The sequence below is a fragment of the Plecotus auritus genome (genome assembly GCF_963455305.1).
Source record: "Plecotus auritus genome assembly, chromosome: 9".
Taxonomy (NCBI): Eukaryota; Metazoa; Chordata; class Mammalia; order Chiroptera; family Vespertilionidae; genus Plecotus; species Plecotus auritus.
The window spans coordinates 155,180,233-155,191,163 of NC_137783.1; the positions used below are offsets into that span (position 1 = coordinate 155,180,233).

At 65.2% G+C, this 10,931-nt stretch overlaps 1 protein-coding gene across 1 annotated transcript in view; it reads right to left on the reverse strand.

Moving 5' to 3' along the window:
* Positions 1-6,257, reverse strand: part of SHANK2 (SH3 and multiple ankyrin repeat domains 2) — a 196,253-nt gene extending 189,996 nt beyond the window's left edge. The window contains exon 1 of the mRNA XM_080639996.1: positions 6,124-6,257. The gene's annotated coding sequence lies outside the window, so the exon portion shown is untranslated. The remainder of the gene's footprint in view (positions 1-6,123) is intronic.
* Positions 6,258-10,931: the final 4,674 nt, after the last annotated feature.

Sequence of the window (10,931 nt, forward strand, 5' to 3'; positions counted from 1 at the left end):
CAGCGCACGCCCCGAGAGCAGGCCAGAGGCTGTGCAGGGAACAGGCTGGAGTGGGAAGCCACAGGGGGCCGTGCCTGACCCCCGGGTCCCAACAGACCCCCTACTCACGGGGGCAGGGCCAGCGATCAGAAAGCAGGTGCAGCCCCCCCTCAGCGAGGCTACACACCCCGCCTGCCAGCCACGGGGTTCCAGCCACAAAGGCCATTCCCCAGTGGCCACGGTTTTAAAAGGAAAAGAAAAAGGAGCCATGGAAACGAATACTCATAAAATATTTTCTCTAACCCAAGGCCTGCCAAACGCCATCCTTTCCCCACGTGGCAGCAGCCACGTGTCCAGGGCTCTCAGCAGCCACATGTCCAGGTGTCCCCACCCCCCACCTCCAGGCACAATCACAGACAGAGGGGCTGGGCGCCGGCCTGGGGTCCCTCGTCAGGAAGCCTCTGCCCCTTCGCTGACCATGACACCCCCTCAGCGCTCCGTGCCCCTGGGCCTGAGCAGCAGGGTCCCCGCGTCTGTCCGGTCCGCGCGGCGGGGGCCGCGGGCGCCCTGGGCTGCCCACCCCTCTGAGCTGGGTGCTTTCCTCCACCGGGACATGGAGCGATCGGCGAGGTGGCTGCGCGGTCTCGCCGAGATCGGGGCTTGTTTTAAAGGGACAGAAACGCCGTGTGGCCTTAGAGCTGGGACCCAGAGAGCAAGGGACAGATGAACCGGGGGCTGGGCCCAGGGCAGCCGGCGGGGTGGGGGGCGGGGTGGGCCTGACCAAAATCAGGGGCCGAGCCAGACTCACTCGGCGGAAAGATGCCTCAGGACCTACCTCACACCAGACCGGGCGCGGACTGCTGATGGATTTTCCAAAAGCAGACGAGAAGCCAGACATTAAAATGCTGAGTGAGAGGGCGCAGGAGTGTCCGATGGCGACGGGGCGGGGTGACCCGGAAAGCACACATCACGCCGGGAAAAGGGCAAGACGGGGACCACATCCACGTGCACCACTTCCCTTTCCCTTCTGCTCACCCTCACCTGAGGATGTATTTTCCCACTGATCTGTTTAGAGAGAGTGGGAGGGGAGGGACGGGAGAGAGAGACATGGATGTGTGAGAGACCCATCGACGGGTTGCCTCCCGCACCTGCCCCGACCGAGGCCGGGGGTCAAACCTGCTATCCAGGAACGTGCCCTTGACTGGGAATCGAACCCGAGACCCTTCCGTGCGGGGGACCGGTGCTCTAACCACTGAGCACACCAGCCAGGGCCCGTGTCAAATCTCTTTAGGACAGAAAGCTACGCTGTCAGCAAAGGTGCGAAGGCAAGGCGGCCAGGTGGACGACGCGGAGCAGGGGCGAACGCAGAGCGGCTGCGAGTCAGCAAGAAGCCAACGACCCATCGGCCCATCGTCAGGAGCGGGGAGGTGGGGAAGTTCAGAAAGTGGGGGGCCAGGCCGTCAGTCTCATTGGAAATCGTCACCCTTGCCCGCCTGGCCTGGCTCAGGGGCTGAGCGTTGACCTATGAACCAGGAGGTCACGGTTTTGGTCCCCGGTCAGGGCACATACCCAGGGGGCGGGCTCAGTCGCCAGTGGGGGGCGTGCAGGAGGCAGCTGATGGCTGATTCTCTCCTCGTCGATGGTTCTATCTCTCCCTCCCTCTCCCTTCCTCTCTCCCTAAAGTCAATAAAAAGCGTATTTTTTAAAACATCGTCCTGCCTGCCCTTCTGCTTTCCCCCCCCACCGAGCCCTCCCCCCCCCACCCGCCGCCCCACACAGTGCAGGTCCCCCCTCGGGCCCTGGAGAAAATGCCCGGATGTACCGAAGCCCAGGGCACCCTGCCCCGCTGCCATCTTCCCCGAACCCATGCACTTGCCCGAGAACTTCTGCTCCCACGATCCCCAATGTTCTGGCGGGGGGGGGGGGGGCGGGGGGAGGGGGGGAGGGTGCCTCGGGTCAACTGGGACTTCCCAGGCCTGGCTGCTGGGCACCGGGACCCTCCCGAGGTCCCCGGGGAGCCTGGGGGAGGCAGAGGCCGGGCCAGGGCAGGCGGCTCCCACTCTCACTGCAGGGGTGACATGAGTGGCTGGGGGACAGGGGCTGGTCTGGGGCCCCCTGGACTTCAAGCCCTGGCCCCACACTCCTCCCTCCAGCCCCTGGAAACAATCTTCACCCCAAAGCACTGCAGGGCCGGCTCAGCCCAGCCAGCACAGCCCGAGGCGGCAGATGACTCCACGGCCGAGGGGCCCACGGCCTGGGGGTCACGCGGCCCACGGCCCCTCTCCCACCCTCAGCCCCATCTCCAGAGGACACCCCTCGGTCGCCGCATCAGGAGCGTGGAGAGCTGCTCTCCTGTAGGGCCACATTGCCTCCTCCGGGTCCCCCAGCCCCACCCGTGGACCCCTTGCCCGTGGACCCCTCGCTGGCGTCTGAACACGGCCTCCTCCCTCCCGAGGCTCCCGGGAGCCGCCTGGTGACAGCCGTCACCGCCGAAACGCTGACATCAGATGCACAAGTTCCACCTTCAACAGCAAAGGACCCTCTACCACACCCGGTGTGGGACCCCCAGCCGTGCCCCCCCCCCGCCACATCCCAACCCCCGAGACTCTGCCCGTGCGGGCCTGGCCCTCGGAGCGGGGACGGCCGATGACCCTCTGCAAACCCCGACCAAACCTCACCGACTCGGCCGCGGTGACCAGCAGCACGTGCGGTGGGAAACACCCACCCAACGCTGGGCCAGGCGACAGCGCAGCGCCGGGAGGGACCTGCCAGGCTCAGCGGGCACCTTGGCAGGCCCCCCACCAGGCCCAGGCCGGAGCCCTCACCGGGCCGGGCCCTCCCCCCCCCCCCCGGGAAGGAGCCCAGAGAATCAGAACATTGGGAAACCAGGCAGCCCCCGGACAGGCAGGGTCTCCTGATCCCTTTTTTTTTTTTAATTCTATTTATTTTTTAAAAAATACGTGTTTATTGATGTCAGAGAGGAAGGGAGAAGGAGAGAGAGAGAGAAACATCAATGATGAGAGTGAATCATTGATCAGCTGCCTCCTGCACCCCCCACACTGGGGGTGGAGCCCACAGACCCAGGGTCACCTCCATCACAGCCCCTGCCCCGCTGTGCGCGCTACTGTCCCCTCCCCGGGGCTCCGGATGGACAGACGGACGCCGTCAAGTTGCATTTTCGGCTGGGGCTGCTGGCCCTCGGGGGACGCTGGGCCTCCAGGCTACGGAGCAGGAGGCGGGGATTCGCGGGAGAGAGAGTTCAGGGTCCAGAGCCAGGGACCGGACAGGAGCCTCACCCCCAGATCCTGGGGAGCAGGAGGCACACCAGCCCCCCAGCAACTCCCACACCGAACCGCACGTGGGGAAAGGACACCGATTCTGCCCCCGCTTTGGGAATACGGCGAGTGAGTGAGGGGTGCTTCCCCTAAGAGCCCCGGTTTGCGAGCGCTTTCCTCCCCGTGGGTCAACTCCCGGCCCTTTCTCTCTGCGTCCCCGGCTTCTGCCTCCACGTGTTCCCGTCACCTACAGAATACAGGTGCAAGGCTCCGAGGGAACTTTCTTCTCAGCCTCCGGGGGGCACTCCTCACCCCTGACCCCCGCCTGCCAGCGGCCAGGCTCCTCCCAGGGGTGCCCACCAGGCCTGAGCAAGTCACCTTCCCAGGGTGACCCCGGGAGGCGGGAGGCGGGAGGCGGGGCGGTGAACAAAACCCCAAGTACTTGCCAAGTACATGCGTGAACGGATGAGGAATGAGGGCGCACCTCTTGGAATGCCTGGATGTGGAACTGGGCCTTCTTTTTATTTTATTATTGAATGTGTTTTTATGGACTGCGGAGAGGAAGGGAGAGAGGGAGAGACACATCACTGATGAGAGAGAATCGCGGATCGGCTGCCTCCTGCACACCCCACGCTGGGGATCGAGCCGGCAACCCGGGCCTGGGCCCTGACCGGGAATGGAACGGTGACCTCCTGGCTCATAGGTCGACGCTCAACCACGGAGCCACGCCGGCCGGGCCGAAGTGGCCTTTGGAAAGTAAACTGTGCTTGGAGCCGGAAGCCACAAGGGCCCCCCTCCCACCCACCACCACCACCACCATCACCAAAACGGGATCTAATTTGTCCCAAGTGGCCGGGTGCCCACCGGGAGCTGCCTTTTGGGGTAAGATCGCCAAATTCATAAAGAGCGCCTTCTCATGGTTCTTCCCCAGGGGCCACCTGTCACCCGTTCGTCCCCCAGGAGAACCGGGCGTCCCTCAGCACGATGGGGCCAGTGCCCTTGGGGGGGGGGGCTCCCGGGGCGCTCCCCATCCGGCCACCTGAGGACACCCCATCCCTAGAAGACAAGGGTCCCGCGGGCCCTGCGGGCGCTCACCTCCTGTCCACATAGGAACCGCCCCCATCACCACGGAGCCCCAGTGGGTGCAGAGCTCCGGGCAGGCAGAGGCGCAACCCTTCTATCCGAGGGAGCGGGCATGACATTGGGGTCTCCAAGGACAGCGGCCCCAGGCGTGTGGGGACACCCTCCAACCCCCAAGGCACCCGGCTGGGCCCAGGTAGGGGCCTCACTGACCACTCTTCCCTGTGGGCACCCCACACCTGGGTCAGGGCTCTCCCTGCCCCGCCAGCAAAGTCCAGTCGGGGGACAAGGCCCAGGTAGAACTCAACCCCCCGCCTCCCCCACACACACACACCCCCCCCACGGAGGGCTTCCAAAACGCCCGTGCGTGGGGCTCCTCTAATTAGCAGTGGCCTCATTAATTCCAACTTGAGTTCCAGACAAAAGGAGGTCACGGAACTGTCCAATTTACTCCCTCCAATTTCCAGGGGACCCGCTGTATTTCCAGATGGTCTCTGAGGACCCCGGGCCCCTGGCCACAGCTGCCAGCCCCAGGCCTCCAGTCCTGCGGCCTGAGCTCCCAGCCGCCCAGCCGGAGCGCAGTCTGGGATCCCGCCCCCCAGGGTGGCCTTCAGGGCTCCCCAGCACGGCCTCCGCCCCTTTGGACGTCCAGGCCCCACGGAGACAGGAACCTCGCCTGCCCGCCCGCCCGCTCGCCCACCCGGTGCGAGCCGGCCAGCGCGCAGACCCACCGCGAGGGCAGCCGGCAGCCGGCCCGCACCCTCAGACCCCGGGGCGGGGAGACCCTCGCGGGGGGTCGCACCTGCTCCGCGGTCCAGCGGCCCCCAGCTCAGGGGCAAGGGCGCGGTGGGTGCCCGGGTGCGCGCCCTGCGGAGGCGCCGGGGCCGAGCTGCGCGGCCGCCGGGAGGAGGGATCCCGGAGAAAGTTGCCAGGGAAACTTGAGAAGCGCGCGCGCCGGTGCCGCCTCCTGCATAATTCACGGGCGGCGGCGGCGGGACCGGGGACGGCTTTCCTGCTCCGACCAGCACCCCCAACCCGGGCTGGGGCGCGTGGCGGGCGAAGCAGGGCGCTTTGCGGGGACTCTGCGTGACCCCGGGGACCCGGGTGCCCATCCTGTGACCCCAGAACCTACACCGGGGACGCCGGACCGGGTCTTCCAGGGCCCGCTGCACCGACAGCGAGCGCCTGGGTGGGGGCACGGGCGCTAGTGCGGGGCCGGGTGACCGCAGCTGGGTCTTCCAGTCCTGGCGACCGTGGCGAGGTCCCCGCTCCCCGCGCGCCCCCTGGCGGCCCCGCGCCGGCTCGTCGGCAGGCAGCCTGACCCGGGTCACCGGGTCGGCGGGCGGCGAGCTGGGGCAGGGAGAGCCGGGGGGCGGGGTGGGGGGTGGAGGGGGGCGCTGTAGGTAGATCCACCCGCCTGGCCCCAGGGGAGGCGCCGGGCGAGTTAGGGGTGAGGGGTTCGCGCGCGAGGGAGACAAAGGGGGTGTCCTGCGCCCTGTGCCCACGTCACTTCTAAAGCGTCTTAAACCGGCCCCTGCTCCAGAAGAAGCGGCGGGGAGGGTCTCTGCAGAGAAGCGACCTCCACCGGCGCGCAGACCCCTCCCCACCCCCAGCCCGGACTCCGCGGGTCCGGGACGAAGCTTACCCGGTAGTTGGTGCTCCCGGAGTCCAAACGCACCCCAAATGCAGCCGGCGCGCAGGGGCGGGCGCCCAGGGGCACCTCCTGTCCTTCCCAGACCGTGCCCGGCGCCCAGCCACCCCCACCCCGCGCCCCCGGCCGCCGCCTTACCTGGTGCCTGGCCTCCGTCGGCTCCGGCGAGTGGGTCAGATCGGAGCCCCCTGGGGAGGGCGGGCGGCCGCGCGCACCTGGCAGGGCCGCGGGGACCGAGGACCCAGCGGCGCCGCGCCCAGCCGGCCGGAGCGCGCGAGCCGCCGCCGCCGCCGCCGCGCAGGTGTCCGGGCGGGGGGAGGGGAGGCTGCGGCCCCGCCCCTCGCGGCTGCGGGAGGCTGGGAGCGCCTCTCCGGGTGGCGGGGCCGTCCCTCCGCTCGGCCCCGCGAGGCCGGCGAGGGTGGGGGAGGGTCCTCTGGCGGCCCAGGGGCGCGCGTGGCCCAGGACCCGCGCGATTCTCTGCCCGGCGAGACCGCGGACCCGCCCCACCTGCTCCACCTGCTCGGGCCCGGCGGCCGCTCGGCTCGGCGGGCGCGTCTGTTGTAGCAACGCCCGCCCCGCAGCGCCCGGCCGCCCCGCCCCCGCCCCGCCCCGAGGCGCGCGGCCGTCCCCTCCGCGGACAGCCCCGCGGGCGGACCTGCGAGTCCCCGGTTGCGTGAAGCGCGGCTGGGTTCGGGTGCGCTTATCCCGGACGCAGGGGGCTCCCGCCCCAGAGCATCGGCGTGAACAGGGCTCGGGACACCGAGGCCAGCCCGTCGGAGGTGTGCAGAGCCCGGGAAACTCGGTGCCCGGGACGCGCCGCCACCGCTCCCATCCCGCCCGGCGCCCTCCGCCAGCGGCGCTCCGGAGCCCGGGGCTGAGACTCCGCGGATCTCCTCCTCCCCAGGCCCTAACATCACTCCCCGGGAGCTGCACCCTCACGTGCTGTGTGGCTCCCGGTAAGCGACGGAGGTCTCTGGTCCTGAGTTTCCAATATTCCAGCATTTCCGCCTCCCAGATCTGCCATGGGGGGCGGGGGGCGGGGGGGGGGGGACCCGCGTCCAGGTGTGTAACAGCTGCTCCCAGGACAGAGAGCCTCCATGACCCAGAACCCCAATGCGCCTCCCGTGAAGGAAAACTGCGCATATGACATATGCCACAGACTGTTTTGTATTTTACAAGCATATTTTTTTCAATATATTTTATTGATATTTTACAGAGAGGAAGGGAGAGGGATAGAGAGTTAGAAACATCGATGAGAGAGAAACATCCATCAGCTGCCTCCTGCACACCTCCCACTGGGGATGTGCCCGCAACCAAGGTACGTGCCCTTGACCAGAATCGAACCCGGGACCCTTCAGTCCGCAGGCCGACGCTCTATCCACGGAGCCACACCGGTTTCGGCTAGAAGCATATTTTTAAATTATTTTTTTAAGTATATCTTTTTATTGAGTTCAGAGAGGGAGAAGGGAGAGGGAGAGAGCATCATCCGTGATGAGAGAAAATTATTGATCAGCTGCCTCCTGCTCGTCCCCCCACTGAGGATGGAGCCTGAAACCGGACATGATTCTAACATACATTTTACACATATTTGTTAAGTCACCCTCCTAGGCCATGCCTGAGAGAACTGCACGGCCCGGTGACTTCAACATACCAAAGGCAAAGTTAAATATTTGCTCTAGATACTTTTTTTTCCCCCTGCTTGCATAATTGTCCCACATTTCAAAGAAGTCTTTAAAAGCACTTAGGTTAAAACAAAAAAACAAACAAACAAAAAAAAAACAGGTTGTGTGTGTGTGTGGGGGGGGGGGCTGAATGTTTCCGGCCCCTGGCGTGTGGGCACTGGAGCCAACCCCAGGGCAGCTCCCAGATGCCCACGCCTTCCCCTCCTCCGCGTCCTCACCCCCTTCCCCTCCTCCGTGTCCTCACCCCGGGGCTCCGTGAACTGTTTGCTGACGGGATAAAGGAGGCAATCCATCAAATCAGAATAATCCTGAACCGGGGAAGCCAGCCCTGCCGGCCTGCAGGCCTAATCCTTTGGCCCGGCCCTGCGGAGGGCGGGGCCAGCAGACCGTCCCCTGTTCTCTGGGTTTGTCAGTGACAGATCCACAATATGGCTTTTTAGGGGGGAGGGGGGGCCACTTTCCCTGACTTCCATCGGTCCCTCCCATGACCCCAAATAAATCGGGTCAGCTGAACTGAAGGGCTGTGTATGGCCTACAACCCCAGCTCAAAGACAAGGGCCACTCTGTCACCTGCCTGCACCCAGATGCCCCCCACACCCTCCTCCCCGATTTCTTAGGGATATCTCCCCAGTAGCTAGGGAGGCAGCTGGCCAGAGCTCAGCCAGACACCGCCCCGCGGTCCCCACAGAGCGTTCAGACGCCAGAGCCCCGCTGTCTCCAGAAATACTGCTTCCCCAGGGAGCCAGGCCTCTGTCAGCCCGTCCCCCCCGCCCCCATACCCCTCAGCCACCCCCCAGCCCCTCCGATCTGTCTGAGGCCCAACAACAGCGCTCTGTGAGCGCCCCGTCTTTTGGCATCTTGAGGGCGGCTTCCTGCTCTCGTCCCAGTTTCCCCGCCGCCGCCGTCTGAGACACCCCGTTCCGCCCGCCTTACAAACCTCCTGTGGGCAGGGGGGTCGGACCCGCAGCAGTGCCTGCTCACCCAGGTGCCCTGGAGGGATGTCAGTGCCCGGGGCACCTCCATCCCCGGCAGCCGGCCCCGCCGGGTGTGGGCCTCAGACGGCACTGCGGGGCGGGCATCGGAGGACTTCTCTCCGTGGCCTGAGTTCCAGGGGCCCGAGCGGCCTGCGTCCCGCCCCTGGGTGAGTGTCTGCGTGGAAAAGGGAACACCTCCTTTTTGCGCCTGGATTTCGGGGCTCCGTGTGCTGGCTCCTGAGGCCGCCTCGTCCGGGCCCCCACGGGCCTGCTGAGGTCTGAAAGGGCCCGTCGGAGAGAGACCGTTTCCTTTTCTCTTTTAAATATTTTTAAATTTATTTCAGAGAAGAAGGGAGAGGGAGAGAGAGAAACATCACGGATGCGAGAGGATCATGGATCGGCTGGCGTCCTGCACGCCCCACACCGGGGAGGGAGCCCGCAACCTGTGCACATGCCCTGACCCGGAGTCGAACGGTGACCTCCTGGTTCCTAGGTCGACGCTCCGCCCCTGAGCCACACGGACCGGGCTCCACCCGACGAGCTTCCCCTTCTCCCGGGGGAGCCGGAGCCTGCAGGCCGCCAGCCAGCGTCCAGGGGCTGCTCCCTGGGCACAGAGCACCGCCTTCCCGGGAAGAGGAGGCGTCACAGAACTGGAGACCGACCGGGGCAGCATGCCGTGAGGGGGCATGGAACACGACCGACTCCCTGTCCCGGGAAACATGATACACGTCTGTGGCTCTGGGGAGCCAGGGCAGCTGCAGCCGGCGGCAGGCCCCTGTCCCTCCCCGGGAGGCGCTCCTGGGTGGGGACCTGGGGCCAGCACTGTTTTGGAGAAGGGGCCTTGGGCTGGCCTGGCGGAGCGGCCCAGCCCATCCCCTCAGCTTACAGTGGGAACTGAGGTGCCAGGAGAGGTGGGATGTGCCCAGGTCCATGAGGGCAGAGCCGGGGAAAGGCAGGCATGCCCAGGTGTGCCCCGGTGTGCCCAGGTGTGCAGGGCAATGCAGGGAAGGCAAATGCTCCCGCCATCCCTGCCGACGCTCCATGCTTTTGCAATTCTTCCCTCCATGTCTTCATTTTATTATAAATATACTAGAGGCCCGGTGCACAAATTCGGGCACGGGCAGGGTCCCTCGGTCTGGCCGGTGATTGGGGCCAATCGGGGCCAGCTGGCTGCGGGGAGGGACCGCGGGAGTTTGGCTGTGGGAGCATACTAACCACCAGGGGCAGCTCCTGTGTTTAGCGCCTGCCCCCTGGTGGTCAGGGTGCCTCATGGCGACCAGTCAACTGGTCGTAACGGTCTCTTAAGCTTTTCTATAGATTTGTATTGATATCCAAGAGGAAGGGAGAGGGAGAGATAGAAACATCCATGATGAGAATCACTGATCGGCTGCCTCCTGCACGCCCCACACTGGGGATCGAGCCCACAACCCCGGGCATGTGCCCTTGACCAGAACCAAACCCAGGACCCTTCCGTGTGCAGATGCATGCGCTATCTACTGAGCCACACCAGCCAGGGCCTTCCCTCTGTTTTTCTCCACAGCAGGAGGTCTGTTTTCCTCTTGCGCCCACACAGCAAACACCGGACAGCTCTCCCGGTTCTCCATAAGCCCGTAACCACTGCTGGCTGTGACGAGGATGAAGCTGGAACTGGGACGGCGGAGAGGCCCCGGAGGGGACGCGGACCGTGGGCTCCGCGCAGTCCCAGAGCTGGGACCCAGAGGGTGGGCGGATGCCACACCAGCAGCTCGACGCTGTCCGTGGGAGACGCAGCCCCTCGGAAGAGCCATTCTCCCCGAGGAGAGAGAGAGACGGTGGAGAACCCCCGGATGGAGCCGTTTGAACACGCTACCGACATGACGAACGTCAGGAAGGCTGCGGGCCCGGCCGGTGTGGCTCAGGGGTTGAGTGTTGACCTAGGAACCAGGAGGTCAGGGTTCGATTCCTGGTCAGGGCACATGCCCGGGTTGCGGGCTCCATCCCCAGTGGGGGGCGTGCAGGAGGCAGCCGATCCATGACTCTCTCTCTCTCTCTCTCATCACTGATGTTTCTATCTCTTCCTCTCTAAATCAATAAAAGTTTATTTTAAAAAATCTTTTTTAAATATATTTTATTGATTTTTTACAGAGAGGAAGGGAGAGGGATAGAGAGTTAGAAACATCGACGGGAGAGAAACATCGATCAGCTGCCTCCTGCACACCCCCGACTGGGGATGTGCCCGCAACCAAGGTACATGCCCTTGACCGGAATCGAACCTGGGACCTTTCGGTCCGCAGGCCGACGCTCTATCCAC